This window comes from Sorex araneus, chromosome 7, assembly GCF_027595985.1.
Source record: "Sorex araneus isolate mSorAra2 chromosome 7, mSorAra2.pri, whole genome shotgun sequence".
In the NCBI taxonomy this organism is placed as follows: Eukaryota; Metazoa; Chordata; class Mammalia; order Eulipotyphla; family Soricidae; genus Sorex; species Sorex araneus.
The window spans coordinates 26,326,117-26,342,923 of NC_073308.1; the positions used below are offsets into that span (position 1 = coordinate 26,326,117).

Below are 16,807 nucleotides of genomic sequence, written 5' to 3' on the forward strand. Positions count from 1 at the left end.
GGTAGTAGTAACTCCTGTGCATTGTCAGGTATGACCCAGTAAGCAGAAAAGTAAATAAAAAACAAAATAGACCTTCTAAAAACAACAAAACATAGTATAAAAACTAAGCAATAGATGAAATTCTGAAACCTGAACTCCCCACAGTGACTATCCCAGAAGATTTTGAAAAAAGATCTACAAAGAAACAAACAACTTTACCAAAGAATCACAAGTTTCAAAAGCATTGAAAAATAAACTAGCTGTGTAAATTAGCCAGGCAATAATAGAAAACAAATTGAGCTTATTAAATTTAAGTTCAGTTTCATGAGGATAGCTTTACATCAAAGCAAACTATGAAATATAATTTTGAAAATTGCTAATAGGTGAATTCACATTTTAAAATATTAGTCTAACTTATCTTCCATCTCTATTATTATTATTATTGTTATTATTATTATTATTACTACTATTATTAATTTGCTTACTAGGTCCTTCGAAGACCATGGGACATATCTATCAAATACAGATCATATGGTAAGTACTGAACACTGTTGAGTGTGACCCAAAACTAAATGGAGGAGGAGGAAGGATTGCTCAGGAATAATGTTAACTAGGTAAAGAAATATTATGCAGTTTATTTGTTTATTTATTTATTGTTGGTTTAGGGGCCACAACCGGCAGTGCTCAAGCCTTACGCCTGGCGCTGCAGTCAGCGACTACTCCTCCCTTGCTCAGGAACCACATGCAATGCTGTGGCTAGAACCCACAGGCTCTGTGGCAATAACCCTCCTATTGTACCTGAACAATGGGCAAGGTGCTTGTTTCAGAGCCTGGTATACACATACCTGGTATGTACCCACCCTGTCTCATGTCTTTCATTGGTTTTCCTGTTATTACCAGCTTTCCTAATTTTTCCTTCACATTACACATCTCCGTTTAATTCTGATATGTTTTGTTTTATGTATAAGAAGTAATTTTACCATTTTGTTGTTCCTGATTTTGGCATATCAAATAAGCCAAGGGGAGCTTGCCAGGCTCTGCTGTGAGGGCAGGATACTCGAGGTAGCTTGCCGGGTTCTCTGAGAGGGATGTTGAAATCGAACCCGGGTTGGCCACGCGCAAGTGTGTGGAATTTAGAAAGTGAATATGTAATCATAAACTGGTTAAATTGCAGAAATTGTTTTGTATGAAACTTTATAACAAGCTTCTGAATTTTCAGCAATGTTTTATCACAATCCTATTTTTAAAATATGCTTCATATTTTGCTATCTTTCTCTTTCTGATGTTTGGTCAAACCTAGTTCATGCTCAGGGCTCACCCCTGGCTCTATGGATGCTCAGGGATACACAGAGACCTAATGGGGCTTGGGGGACTATATGCAGTGCCTGGGATTGAACCTGAGTCAGATGAGTACAAGGCAAGCGCCCTAGCTGCCCTACTTTTTCTTTGTTCCAAAACTGTGACTTCACTTTGCCATTTGTATCATACATGTTCTATTCTTGTCCTTACAGTGTTCTCCTATGCTGATTTTCTAGTCTCTGAAGTTATGACTTCAGGAAATATTGGCATCTTTTCTTGTGTTTGCTGTATTGCTGTGAACTTCCCTCAAGAGGAATAATATTTGCTTCATTGTGGTTCTAGGGCACAGAGGTTAAACAACACACAACCTGGGTGTTTGGGGTGATGGTGCAGTTCTCAGGCCCCAAATCACAGTAATGCCGAATCCACTGCTGCTCTGGAAAGCCGGGGATCCCCTAGCTCATACAGCATTGGAACCAGGAATGAAACATGGAGTCTCATGCCTGAAAAGCATTTTCTCCAATCTTTGAGCTATATCGCTGACTCGATTGCATTTTGATCCTATCACTATGTCAGATATTTTAGTTAATTTATTTATTTCTGTTAAGGTTCTGTGACTTTTAATGCTGTTTATCATAGTTTAATGCATACAACACTCAAGACATTCACATCAGCTTTCCTCCAATACTGTTTATGTATGTTATATATTTCTTCATAGAATTTGTGTTCATTTCTTCTTCGTATTTTTTTGTATTGGATGTTTTCTTGTAAAGTCCTTTTACTGTCTTATATACCTTGGATACTAACCCTATATCAGATGAGTATTGGGTGAATAATTATTCTGTAGGCTCTCTTTTTATCTTGGTCTCCATTTCTTATGAGGAACAGAGGTTTCTTAGTTTAATGTAGTCCCATTTGTTTATCTTGCTTCCACTTCCCTCATCAGTGGTGTTTCCTATTTGAAGATGTCTTTAGTTTCAGCTTCATAGAAGGTTCTGCCTATCCTCCAGGGACCTTATGAATTCAGATGTGAGATTGAGGTCTTTAATCCATTTTGACCTCACTTTTCTGACTGGTGTTAGGAAAAAGTCCGAGTTCGTTTTTTGCATGTAGCTGCCCACTTTTCCCGCAACCACATGTTGAAGTGGCTTCCCTTGCTCTACTTCATATTCTTATTCCTTTATCAAAGATTAAATGATCATAGATTTGAGGTTCTGTGCCAGGATACTCAAATCTATTCCATTACTCTGCAGGTCTGTCATTATTTCAGTACAATGCTTTTTTAATTACCACTACTTTGTCATAAGTTCGATGTTGGGAAGGTCATGCCTTCCATCTTCTTTTTCCCAAGGATTGCTTTAGCTTATGTTGGCTCGTTTCTAATGGAAAATTTGGTTCTTGTCTCTAGAGGATGAATGTCAGAATCAAACTGTTTTCAGATTTGAATCATAGCCTTCAAAGTTGCTGAGTACATGCACTGCACTCCACATATTGAAGTATAGTTTCAATAGATGATATCCGTTGAAGGACTGATATTTCCTGGGCAAAGTATCACAGAATATACAGAAATGTTTTAGAGCCACTACATCTACCACTCCCTTAAGAAAGTTCTTCAATGATTAAAATCTGGAAATTTTTTTAGTGTGTTTCTTTATTGTGAGGACGTAAGACAAAATATTTGTACCTGAATATTACAGCATTGGAATCCATGTTTATAAGACTTCATTAGACTCTTCTTTTGCCGTTTAATGTAATGTTGCAGAGGATTTCTTATGGCAGGCTTAATGAATTCAGTGCCATCCCTCAAACTTCTCATCAACTTGTGAAAGTCAAGTGGGGGAAGTGAGAAATTTCTTCTTAACAGGTTCATTAAAGTTATTCATGAAGGATCACTGTGAAGCAATCCCAGAACATCAAGAGTATACAATAACATCTTCAGGTGTATGAAAACAAAAAATATCAATTGAAAGACATTTTTGCAACTTTGATGGTTTTCATCCGTTCTCGATTTTCTGAGAAATACAGGCTTTCACCTTCGGGGACCCAACGCTTTGAGGTCAAAGGATTAATTTCAGAAGTTGTTACTGAGTTTAGATTTTGCCATTCTGTTCATTTCTGCTACTACAAAATCTATTCTTTTGTTTTTGCAGATACAAATCTTTATGAAAGAGTGGGAAGATGCAAATATCCTCGAACATTTCACAGCAGGAACTTCTTTATATTCTGAGAAGAGGAATGAAATATATCGAAATAGATTATTGGCGCTCAAAAGGGCTATAAGAAAAGCGAAAGACCTAGAAAGGTTTAAAATGAAGTTTGAACGCAAAATACAGAAATACAAAACACGTAATACAAACACAGAAAAATATAGTGAAATATTAAAAAATCATCGAGAAGCCAGAAAAAAACTACAAGCTATGTACCTGTTAATTAGCGAATTTTCATTCAAGTTATACAGGTGAATTGACTGACACTTCATATTGTTTCCTTTATTTACATACAAATCACTTCAGACATGTAAATGATGTATCCTCTTCTTCTCTGAGAATATAATTTGGTAGATTTCTGTAAGAATTCTACTACTTATATCTAATCAGATTCCATATTTACTATCAAGTCTATTCTTTCATCACAGTTTGCACTAGAGAGTTATTTAATATAAATCCATAGGACATAAGACTTTTAGGAAAAAAAGAGAAAATTTTAAAGATTTCAAAATGGCCCCAACTTCTTAGATTTTTTCCCTGTGACACTGTTAAATTTAAAACGTTATATGTTGACTCAGTCGTTCTTTGATTTATCAAGTCATGTGGGAACCAATGTAAAAATGCTACAGCTTAATTTGTATCATCCGGGGAACAGTGATGACAAATATATTTGCTCTTTTGATTTTAAGATACGTCTCACATCACTGGCTTAAATCATGAAAAATATGTTCTAATTGTTTAGGTTATAGGCATTTTTAAATTTATTTTTTATTTGCTTTAGGCCCATGGAAGTTCTAGGGGATACTTAGAAGAGTTAAGAGAGGTTAATAGAGCACCAAAAGTCTAGTGAAATTATAATTGAATACCTGGCATCTGAAATCCAAAAAAAATGAAACTTATCAAGAATAAGAATAAAACGTAGGAGCTGGAGCAATAGTAAAGCGGGTAGGGCGTTTGCCTTGCACGTGGCTGACCCAGGTTCGATTCCACCATCCCATATCGTCCTCCAAACATCTCCAGGAGTAATTCCTGAGGGCATGAGCCAGGATAAAGCCCTGTACAGTAACTGTTGATCCAAGAGCAGAAGAGAAAATAAATTGAAAACAAAATAAACCTTATAAAAAGAACAAAACATAGTATAAAAACTATAGGCAATAGATGAAACTCTGAAACCTGAGCTCCCCACAGTGACTATCCCAGAAGCTTTTGAAAAAAGATCTACAAAGAACAAACACTATTACCCAAGAATTACAAGTTTCAAAAGCATTGAAAAATAAACTATCTATGTAAATCAGCCATGCAATCATAGAAAACAAATTGAGCTTATTAACTTTACATTCGGTTTAATGAGGATAGCTTTATATCAAAGCAAACTATGAAATATAATTTTGAAAACTGTTTTTAGGTGAAGTAACTTCTTAAAATATTAGTCTAACTTATCTTCCATCTCTTTACTGTTATTATTATTATTATTATTATTATTATTATTTTGCTTACTAGGTCCTTTGAAGACCAGCGAAAGAAATGGACAGGTACAGACCTTCTGGTAAGTACTGAACACTGTTGAGTGTGACCCCAAAACTAAATGGAGGAGGAGGAAGGATTGCTCAGGAATAATGTTAACTAGGGAAAGAAATATTATGTAGTTTATTTATTTATTATTGGTTTAGGGGCCACAACTGGCAGTGCTCAAGCCTTATGCCTGGCTCTGCAGTCAGCGATTACTCCTTCCTTGCTCAGGAACCACATGCAAGGCTGTGGCTAGAACTCTCAGGCTCTGTGGCAATAACCCTGCCCCATTATTCCTGAACAATGGGCAGGGTGCTGGATTCAGAGCCTGGTATGCACATACCTGGTATGTACCCACCCTGTCTCATGTCTTTCATTGGTTTTACTGTTATTACCAGCTTTTCTAATTTTTCCCTCACATTACACATCTCCGTTTAATTCTGATATGTTTTGTTTTATGTATAAAACGTAATCTTGGCTGGAGCAATAGCACAGCGGGTAGGGCGTTTGCCTTGCACGCGGCCGACCCCGGTTCTAATCCCAGCATCCCATATGGTCCCCTGAGCACCACCAGGGGTAATTCCTGAGTGAAGAGCCAGGAGTAACCCCTGTGCATCACCGCCGGGTATGACCCAAAAACCAAAAAAAAAAAATAGAAGTAATTTTACCATTTTGTTGTTCCTGATTTTGGCATATCAGATAAGCCAAGGGCAGCTTGCCAGGCTCTGCTGTGAGGGCAGGATACTCGAGGTAGCTTGCCGGGTTCTCTGAGAGGGATGTTGAAATCGAACCCGGGTTGGCCATGTGCAAGTGTATGGAATTTAGAAAGTGAATATGTAACCATACACTGGTTAAAATGCAGAAAGTATTTTGCATGAAACTTTATAACAAGCTTCTGAATTTTTAGCAATGTTTTATCACAATCCTATTTTTAAAATATGCTTAATTTCTTGGTATCTTTCTCTTTCTGATGTTTGGCCAAACCTAGTTCATGCTCAGGACTCACCCCTGGCTCTATGGATGCTCAGGGATACACAGAGACCTAATGGGGGTTGGGAGACTATATGCAGAGCCTGGGATTGAACCTGAGTCAGATGTGTACAAGGCAAGCGCCCTAGCTGCCCTACGTTTTCTTTGGTCCAAAACTGTGACTTCACTTTGCCATTTGTATCTATACTTGTTCTATCCTTGTCCTTATAGTATTCTCATATGCTGATTTTCTAATCTCTGAAGTTATGAGTTCAGAAAATATTGGCGTCTTTTCTTGTGTTTGCTGTATTGCTGTGAACTTCCCTCAAGAGGAATAATATTTGCTTCATTGTGGTTCTAGGGCACAGAGGTTAAACAACACACAACCTGGGTGTTTGGGGTGATGGTGCAGTTCTCAGGCCCCAAATCACAGTAATGCCGAATCCACTGCTGCTCTGGAAAGCCGGGGACCCCCTAGCTCATACAGCATTGGAACCAGGAATGAAACATGGAGTCTCATGCCTGGAAAGCATTTTCTCCAATCTTTGAGCTATATCACTGACTATTCCATTTTGTTCCTATCAGTATCCATGTCAGATTTTTTAGTTAATCCTATGTTTCTGTTAAGGTTCTATGATTTTCAATACTCTTAATCATAGTTTAATGCATACATCCCTCAACACATTCACACCCATTTTCCTCCAATAGTGTCACAAGGCCCTTCCCCATTCACCCCTCACACACCCTAAACAGAGTTCTGTGGGTCAGCTTTTTGGTTTTATTGCCTTTGCCACTCTTTTCTGTCAGCACTATGTATTTTATATCCCTGATGTGAGAGAGAGAATTCTGTATCTACCATTTTCCTTCCAAATGACCTTAGTCCAATTGTTTGGAGAAAATCACATTATCTCATTCTTGTTTGCTACCTCACAGAATTCCAGTGTGTAAAGCACTATACTTCTTTAAAGAAATTTTTTTATTGAATCATGATGAGATTTCCAGTGACAAAGTTGTTCGTGGTTGAGTTTCAGTCAAAAAATGTTAAAACACCCTTCCCTTCACCAGTGCACTTTTCCTATCACCGGTGTCCCCAGTTTCCCTCCCACACGCCTCCCCTGGTCCCCAAGCCTGCCACTATGGGAATACTTCTCTGTCTGTCTGTCTATTTTTATGTCTTTCTCTCTACCTCTCTCTCTCTTTCTTTGTCGCTCTCATTTTCTTCTTAGACACTGGGATTTGTTACATTGTTACTGAAATGGTATCACACATAGTATTTTACCTCCATTCAGCACTCAATTTTTGTCCAGGGTAATCATTTCCAACTATCATTGTAATACTGGTCCGTTCTCTGCCTTAACTGCATCCCCCATCCTACTTTGTGGTAGATTTGCATTATATATCAGTCCTCCTGGCTATTATTTCTATGTCTGTAGGTATTATTCACATACTGTGCTATGTATGTTTTTTATATTCCACAAATAAGTACTATCATTCTATATTTGTCCTCTCCCTCTCACTGATTTCACTCAGCATGATAATCTACCTGTCCATTCATGTATTAAAAAATCCTGTAACACCTGCATAGTTGTGTTTTTCCAATGTGTAGATGCACCCTAGTTTCTTAGCCGGTCATCTGCACTCAGAATGTTTCCAGATTTTAGCTATTGTGAATAGTGCTACAATAAACATAGATGTATAGACTGACATTTCTGCTGTGTGTATTTGGACCCTAAGTTATATTTCCAGAACTGTTATCGTTGGGTAAGATGGAAGCTCAATTCCTAGTTTTGTGAGGAATGCCTGTAGTGATTCCAAGAAGGCTAGACCAGTTAGAATTCCCAGCATCAATGAATGAGAGTCCATTCTCCTTGCATGGGCGCCAATACTGGTTGTTTTTTTGTTTTTTTTGATGTGTTCCAATCTCAGTGGTGTGAGATGATATCTCATCATTTTGATTTGCATCTCCATGGTGGTTAGTGATGTAGAGCATTTTTTCTTATGTCTTTGAGCCTTATCTATTTCTTCTTAGAGTTCCGTTCATTTCTTCTCCCTCTTTTTTGATGGTATTGGATATTTCTTCCTGTAAGGTCTTTCCAGTGTCTTATATATCTTTGATATTAACCCCTTTATCAGATGAGTTTTGGGTAAATAATTATGCCATAGGCTACTCTACTCCGTTGCTCTGCAGGTCTGTCATTATTTCAGTACTATACTGTTTTAATTACCACCACTTTTTCATAAGTTTGATGTTGGGAGGGTCATGCCTTCCATCTTCTTTATCCCAAGGATTGTTTTAGCTAGTGTTGGCTCGTTTCTAATGGAAAATTTGGTTCTTGTCTCTAGAGGATGGATGTCAGAACCAAACCATTTTAAGATTTGAATCATAGCCTTTAAAGTTGCTAAGTACTTACACTGCACTCCACACATTGAAGTACAGTTTGAATGGATGACATCCATGTAAGGACTGACATTTCCTGGGCGAAGTCACAGAATCTACAGAAATGTTTTAGAGCCTCTATATCTACCACTCTCTTAAGAAAGTTATTCAATGATTAAAATCCAGAAATTTGTTTAGTGTCTTGCCTTATTGTGAGGAACTAAGACAGAATATTTGTACCTGAAAATTACAGTATTGGAATCCATGTTTACAAGACTTTATTAGAATCTTCTTTTGCCATTATCATTTGCAAAGGATTTCTTATGGCAGGCTCAATGAATTCAGTGCCGTCCCTGAAACTTCTCATCAACTTGTGAAAGTCAAGTGGGGGAAGAGAGAAGTTTTTTCTTAACTAAGAAGTTCATTAAGTTATTCATGAAGGGTCACTGTGAAGCAATCTCAGAACAACAAGAGTATACAATTATATCTTCAGGTGTATGAAAAGAAAACATAAGAATCAAAAGACATTTTTTCAACTTTGATGGTTTTCATTAGTTCTTGATATTCTGAGAAATACAGGCTTTCGTGTTCGGGGACTATTCTCAGTGTAGATAACACTTTGTGGCCAGAGGGTTAATTTCAGAAGTTGATACTGGGTTTAGATTGTGCCATTCTGTTTAATTCTGCTATTACAAAAACCATTCTTTTATTTTTGCAGCACAATGTGGATATGAATGATTTCATAGATGCCCCTCTGGATGCATCTTTTTTAGAAGAATCTTTCTTATATTTCGAGAGGCATCAGAAAAGGAATCAAAGAAGATTAAAAGTTCTGAGATGTACTCTACGCGCTTGGGAAATGCTAGAAAATCAACAAATGATATTGCAATGCAAAATAGCCAAATATAATACAGATAGGAACACCCAAGAATATACTAAAATATTAAAAGACTATCAGGAAACTAGAAACACACTACACGAAAGCTACTCATTTATTAGCGAATATTCAATCAAGCTCTCAAGGTGAATTTACTGACAGTTTATATTGTTTCATTTATTTACATACAAATCACTTCAAACATGTAAATGATGTATCCTCCTCTTCTCTGAGAATATAATTTGGTAGATTTCTGGAAGCAATTATCCTCCCTCTCTCCAATCAGATTCCATCTTTGCTATCGTGAGTTTTTTCTTTTAACACGGTTTGCATTAAAGAGTTATTTTATTTTTAATACAAATCAGTATGACATAGACCGTTTGGACAAAAGAGAAAAGTTTAAAAATGTCAAAATGGCCCCAACTTCGTAGATTTTTTTCCCTATTACGCTGTTTTATTTAAAAGATTTTATGTTGGCCGCTAGTGGGGGAAGATGGCGGAAGGCGGAGCGGTGGATCTGGACATCCAGCGTTCGGACATCGCGACGCTGCTCAAAATCTCGCTCCGGAAGGGGGACACCTGGTACCTAGTTGATAGTCGCTGGTTCAAACAGTGCAAAAAATATGTTGGCTTTGACAGTTGGGACAAATACCAGATGGGAGATCAAAATGTATATCCTGGACCTATTGATAACTCTGGACTTCTCAAAGATGGTGATGCCCAGTCACTCAAAGAGCATCTTATTGATGAATTGGATTACATATTATTGCCAACGGAGGGCTGGAATAAACTTGTCAGCTGGTACACGTTGATGGAAGGGCAAGAACCAATAGCACGGAAGGTGGTTGAACAGGGTCTGTTTGTAAAGCACTGCAAAGTAGAAGTATATCTCACAGAACTGAAGCTTTGTGAAAATGGCAACATGAATAATGTTGTAACTAGAAGATTTAGCAAAGCTGACACAATAGATACAATTGAAAAGGAAATCAGAAAAATCTTCAATATTCCAGATGAGAAGGAGACAAGATTGTGGAACAAATACATGAGTAATACATTTGAGCCACTGAATAAGCCAGACAGCACTATTCAGGATGCTGGTTTATACCAAGGACAGGTGTTAGTGATAGAACAGAAAAATGAAGATGGAACATGGCCAAGGGGTCCTTCTGCTCCTAAGTCCCCAGGTGCATCCAATTTTTCAACTTTACCAAAGATATCTCCTTCATCTCTATCAAATAATTATAACAACATCAACAACAGAAATGTGAAAAACTCAAATTATTGTCTTCCATCATATACTGCTTATAAGAACTATGATTATTCAGAACCTGGAAGAAATAATGAGCAGCCAGGCCTCTGTGGCCCGAGTAACTTGGGAAACACCTGCTTCATGAACTCAGCTATTCAGTGTTTGAGCAACACACCTCCACTTACTGAATATTTCCTCAATGATAAGTATCAAGAAGAACTGAATTTTGACAATCCCTTAGGAATGAGAGGTGAAATAGCTAAGTCTTATGCTGAATTGATCAAACAAATGTGGTCTGGAAAATTTAGCTACGTCACACCAAGAGCCTTTAAGACACAAGTAGGACGTTTTGCACCGCAGTTCTCTGGATACCAGCAGCAAGACTGTCAAGAATTACTAGCTTTCCTGTTGGATGGTCTACATGAGGATTTGAATAGAATTAGGAAAAAACCATACATACAACTAAAAGACGCCGATGGGAGGCCAGATAAGGTGGTTGCTGAAGAAGCCTGGGAAAATCATTTAAAAAGAAATGATTCTATCATAGTCGACATATTTCATGGCCTTTTCAAGTCAACTTTAGTATGTCCTGAATGTGCAAAGATTTCAGTCACATTTGACCCTTTTTGTTACTTGACACTTCCTTTGCCCATGAAAAAAGAGCATACCTTAGAAGTTTACTTAGTTAGAATGGATCCACTTACCAAACCTATGCAGTACAAAGTGGTTGTCCCCCAAATTGGAAACATACAAGATCTTTGTACGGCACTCTGTACTTTGTCAGGCGTACCTGCAGATAAGATGATAGTCACTGATATATACAATCATAGATTTCACAGAATATTTGCCATGGATGAAAACCTTAGTAGTATTATGGAGCGAGATGATATTTATGTGTTTGAGAATAACATCAATAGGACAGAAGATACAGAGCATGTGATTATTCCTGTTTGCCTAAGAGAAAAATTTAGACATTCAAGTTACACACACCATACTGGTTCCTCACTTTTTGGTCAGCCTTTTCTTATAGCAGTACCACGAAACAATACTGAAGATAAACCCTATAATCTTCTACTTTTGAGAATGTGCCGGTATGTCAAAATATCCACTGAAACTGAAGAAACTGAAGGATCCCTACATTGCTGTAAGGACCAAAATATTAATGGGAACGGCCCCAATGGCATCCATGAAGAAGGCTCCCCAAGTGAAATGGAAACAGATGAGCCAGATGATGAGTCCAGCCAAGATCAAGAACTTCCCTCTGAGAATGAAAACAGTCAGTCTGAAGATTCAGTTGGAGGAGATAATGATTCTGAAAATGGATTATGTACTGAGGAAACTTGCAAAGGTCAACTCACGGGACACACAAAAAGAGATTGTTTACATTCCAGTTCAACAATTTAGGCAATACCGATACCAACTACATCAAAGATGACACCCGGCATATAAGATTTGATGACAGGCAGCTTAGGCTAGATGAAAGATCTTTTCTTGCTTTGGATTGGGATCCTGATTTGAAAAAAAGATACTTTGATGAAAATGCTGCTGAGGACTTTGAGAAACATGAAAGTGTGGAATATAAGCCTCCCAAAAAACCCTTTGTGAAATTGAAAGATTGCATTGAGCTTTTTACAACAAAGGAAAAGCTAGGTGCTGAGGATCCTTGGTATTGTCCAAATCGTAAAGAACATCAACAAGCCACAAAGAAATTAGATTTATGGTCACTGCCTCCAGTACTTGTGGTACATCTCAAACGATTTTCTTACAGTCGATACATGAGAGATAAATTGGATACCTTAGTTGACTTTCCTATAAGTGACTTGGATATGTCAGAATTCCTAATTAATCCAAACGCGGGTCCTTGCCGCTATCATCTGATCACCGTTTCCAACCACTGTGGAGGGATGGGAGGAGGACATTATACTGCTTTTGCAAAAAATAAAGATCATGGGAAATGGTACTACTTTGATGACAGTAGTGTCTCGACAGCATCTGAAGATCAGATTGTGTCCAAAGCTGCGTACGTGCTCTTCTACCAGAGGCAAGACACTTTCAGTGGAACTGGCTTTTTCCCTCTTGACCGAGAAACTAAAGGTGCTTCCGCTGCCACGGGCATCCCGTTAGAAAGTGACGAAGATAGCAATGATAATGACAATGACATAGAAAACGAAAACTGTATGCACACTAACTAACGAGAGTCCCAGAAGCCATAAAGGAGAGACTTTCCTGCTGGTGGTGTCTATGGAGATGATGGAGTCACCCACCACATTAAACACGAGTCTGAGATGGGAAGTTTCAGATAACCGAATGTAAATCCTTTATCAGATTTTAACTTGTGCAGTACTTGAAGTGAAACACAATGAAAACTTTAACAGAAATTGTCTCTTAATACATTTACAGTCTTGTATTTACAAGCTAAATATATATAGGAAATCACAAATAAATCCCTTTTAAGTTTGCTGCTGTTTTGATGAATTATGTTTTCTTTAATTTTTTGGATGTGAGTTAACTGATGACAAATGTTAAATTTGTGGATGTTGGTCATTTATTTTGCTCTAATATACTGCAAGAAAATGATGGCTGAACTTAGTTTTTGGATAATCTAGATCATGTGCATTAGGCTGCTACATATACTATTATGATATTTAGCTGCGGTATCAATGTGGCATAAATACTGCAGTAGTATCCTTGGAAAACCAAATTTTCAAGTCTATCCCTGGCAATCAATGTAGACCTATTTTTAAAAAATGAATCATGTTACATGGAAGTCTTGAAAAAGTTATTTCCTTTCATAGTATTAAAACTAGAATATTATGTTCATCTAACTGCTATTGTAGAAAACAGGTTCTAGATTTCACCCTTCATCTAAAGTCATTTTTGTTATATGTAAGGTTTTTTCTTTTTTGATGTTGATGTTCTTTTTGTTGCATTTAGAATCTGTTCCTCCGCCATTTAAATTTTCTTTTACTTACATTAAAATTCATTTGTTTTAATTTGGTGTTGGTCCAAATTCAAAATTTTTGCTGTCTGTTTTTCTCTACCCCATTTTTTTGTAATTTGGCAACTTCTAACCTATGAATTATTGTAACATAAGGAAAGATTTAATTGTACTCTGTATCAGTAGTAATGATTACATCATGCTTTGAGGTGTTTTTCATATACTGGTCTTTAAATAATTAATGGACAATTGGCTTTAAAGGTAGGTCTGTTAACTCTCTTTGTGTGTTCCTGATGGAATTCACCATAGCCTTACAGCTTTTCTCAGAAGGTGACTTGTTAGAAGAGAAGTGGCATCTGCGTGTTCCAGAATCTGAAGCTGGACAGTATATAAAGCATAAAAACCTGGAATTTGATTTTAGTTCACCACATTCAAGGATTCAGGATGCCAAAAATATGTGTGAACATTTGTAACATTTTTCATTTGCTGCTTTTTTCCCTTTGATCTAGTTAAAAGAATGTATTGTCAATTGGCATACAGTACTGCCTTTAATAGAAAATATAAATACTGGGACACATTTCACATATTGACTACCTGAGAAATTGTTTTGTGTCCCACTGTTATTAAAGCAAAAAGTATAATGTTCTTCACTTGAACTAATCAAATACAATAGATTATAAATTGTGTATTGTAAATAAAAGTTCACTCTGTGAGTGCACATTTTGGTAAATATTTATTTATGTTAGCATTTAAAAGTTTAAAAAATATGCATTTGACCAGGATAAATGAGGTATGTTGATCATGGCTTTGCTTTATACCTTGATATTAAAGCTGGTTTTTCATCCTGGTATTTTAAAAGCTGCTTTGAGTTTTATTTTTTCCTTTCTTTCTTTTCTCTCTCTCTTTTTTTTAAATGTAAACTAACCTCCTGCATGACAGAGGTTAAAATTTTGTCTGCACTTGAGTTCACTTGAGTTTACATTTGAAATGTGCATGTTTATTTATACAGATTTCAATAAAGCTATTCAAGGCCTTAAAAAAAAAAGATTTTATGTTGACTCAGTAGTTCTTTGATATATCAGGCCATGTGGGAGCCAATGTAAAAATGCTACAGCTTCATTTGTATTATTCAGGGAACAGTGATGACAAACATATTTGCTCTTTTGATTTTAAGATACGTCTCATATCACTGGCTTAAGTCATGAAAAATATGTTCTAATTGTTCAGGTTATAAGCATTTTTAAATTTATTTTTTATTTGCTTTAGGCCCATGGAAATTCTAGGGGATACTTAGAAGAGTTCAGAGAGGTTAACAGAGTATCAAAAGTCAAGTGAATACCTAGCATCTGGAGCTCCAAAAAAATAAAACTTATCAAGAATAAGATTAAAATGTAGGAGCTGGAGCCATAGCACAGCGGGCAGGGCATTTGCCTTGCACGCGCCGACCCCGGGTTCCATTCCACCATCCCATATGTTTCCCCAAGCACCACCAGGAGTAATTCTTGAGTGCATAAGGTCATAGTAACTCCTGTGCATTGTCAGGTGTGACCCAGTAAGCAGAAAAGTAAATAAAAACAAAATAAACCTTATAAAAACAACAAAACATAGTATAAAAACTTTAGGCAATAGATGAAAACTCTGAAAGCGGAACTCCCCAGTGTCTATCCCAGAAGATTCTGAAAAAAGATCTACAAAGAAATAAGCAACTTTACCCAAGAACTACAAGTTTCAAAAGCATTGATAAATAAACTATATGTAAATCAGCCATGCAATGATAGAAAACAAATTTAAGCTTATTAAATTTAAGTTTGGTTTCATGAGGATAGCGTTATATCAAAGCAAACTAGAAAATATCATTTTGGAAACTGTTAGTAGGTGAATTAACTTCTTAAAATATTAGTCTAACTTATCTTACATATTATTATTATTATTGTTATTACTATTATTACTATTATTAATGTGCTTACTTGGTCCTTCAAAGACCATGGGAAACATTTGTCAAATACAGATCTTACGGTAAGTACCGAACACTGTTGAGTGTGACCCCAAAACTAAATGGAGGAGGAGGAAGGATTGCTCAGGAATAATGTTAACTAAGTAAAGAAATACTATGTAGTTTATTTATTTATTGTTGGTTTAGGGGCCACAACCGGCAGTGCTCAAACCTTACGCTTGGCTCCGCAGTCAGCGACTACTCCTTCCTTGCTCAGGAACCACATGCAATGCTGTGGCTAGAACCCACAGGCTCTGTGGCAATAACCCTCCTATTGTACCTGAACAATGGGCAAGGTACTTGTTTCAGAGCCTGGTATGCACATACCTGGTATGTACCCACCCTGTCACATGTCTTTCATTGGTTTTACTATTATTACCAGCTTTCCTAATTTTTCCTTTTTATTACACATCTCTGTTTAATTCTGTTCTGTTTTGTTCTATATATCAGAAGTAATTTTACTATGTTGTTCAAATGTTCAATACAAAAACTTTCATATAGTTTTTATAACGTTTCAATTGGACTAAACTGATATAAGATTTCTTACACATTTTTTCACTTCTAACAACTGACCATCTAATATCTTCTAACATATTACTACAAAATAGATTGTAATTATTTTTAATTACAGATTTTTAAATACTTAACTTTTAACTTTTAACCAATGCAATATGTGGCCATGATAGTAAGTTTTTTAAAAGAAGACCTTTTAAAAATGCAAATGAAAAAGAAGTGAACTTTAGGCTCACTACTGCGGCTTAAAAATATTTTCTAATTATTTGAGAAAAGAATTTTGCTTAGATTTCTTCATAACAAAAACATCAAACACCATTCTTCAGAACATACTTAGATGGCCAATATTTTTTTTTGAATAGACCAGACAGTATGGTCATTGGGAAGTTTATATGTTACTTTCTGAAATTAATTAGAATAGAAATTTATTTTGCATGATTATTTGTCTACTGAAGGAATCCTCATTTATGTCTAGTGTACTAGGGTGGCATTTATAGCTCATACTTCACAAGCTTTTCTAGAAGACTTTCTCTTAGTAAAGTCTTGTGAATGGCTTTTTACATAGTTCAACTATAAAATTGTTGGTGAATATATAACTAGAATACAAAGTGAAGACCATTTTTTGATTTGTATGGGTTCATTTAGATATTGAGTTTTGAAATGAGCTGTAAATAATAAATGGTTTATCTTTCCACTAATTTGCTAATACAAAACTACATTCAATATTTGATATTATCCAATTAACAGTATGAAAACATAGGCATCAGGTGTATACAAATTCCAAATAGTTCATTTCTTTCCAAAAGCTTTATTAGCCTCAAAAATACCTATGTATCTTTTTCTGTGTACGTCTACATACTTCCTTCACATATTCCATTCCCATCCAATCCTATACCA

General features: G+C 36.3%; 1 pseudogene; it reads left to right on the forward strand.

Annotated features, from left to right (window-relative positions):
- Positions 1–9,344: 9,344 nt before the first annotated feature.
- On the forward strand, positions 9,345–15,557 carry LOC129406511 (ubiquitin carboxyl-terminal hydrolase 15-like; annotated as a pseudogene).
- Positions 15,558–16,807: the final 1,250 nt, after the last annotated feature.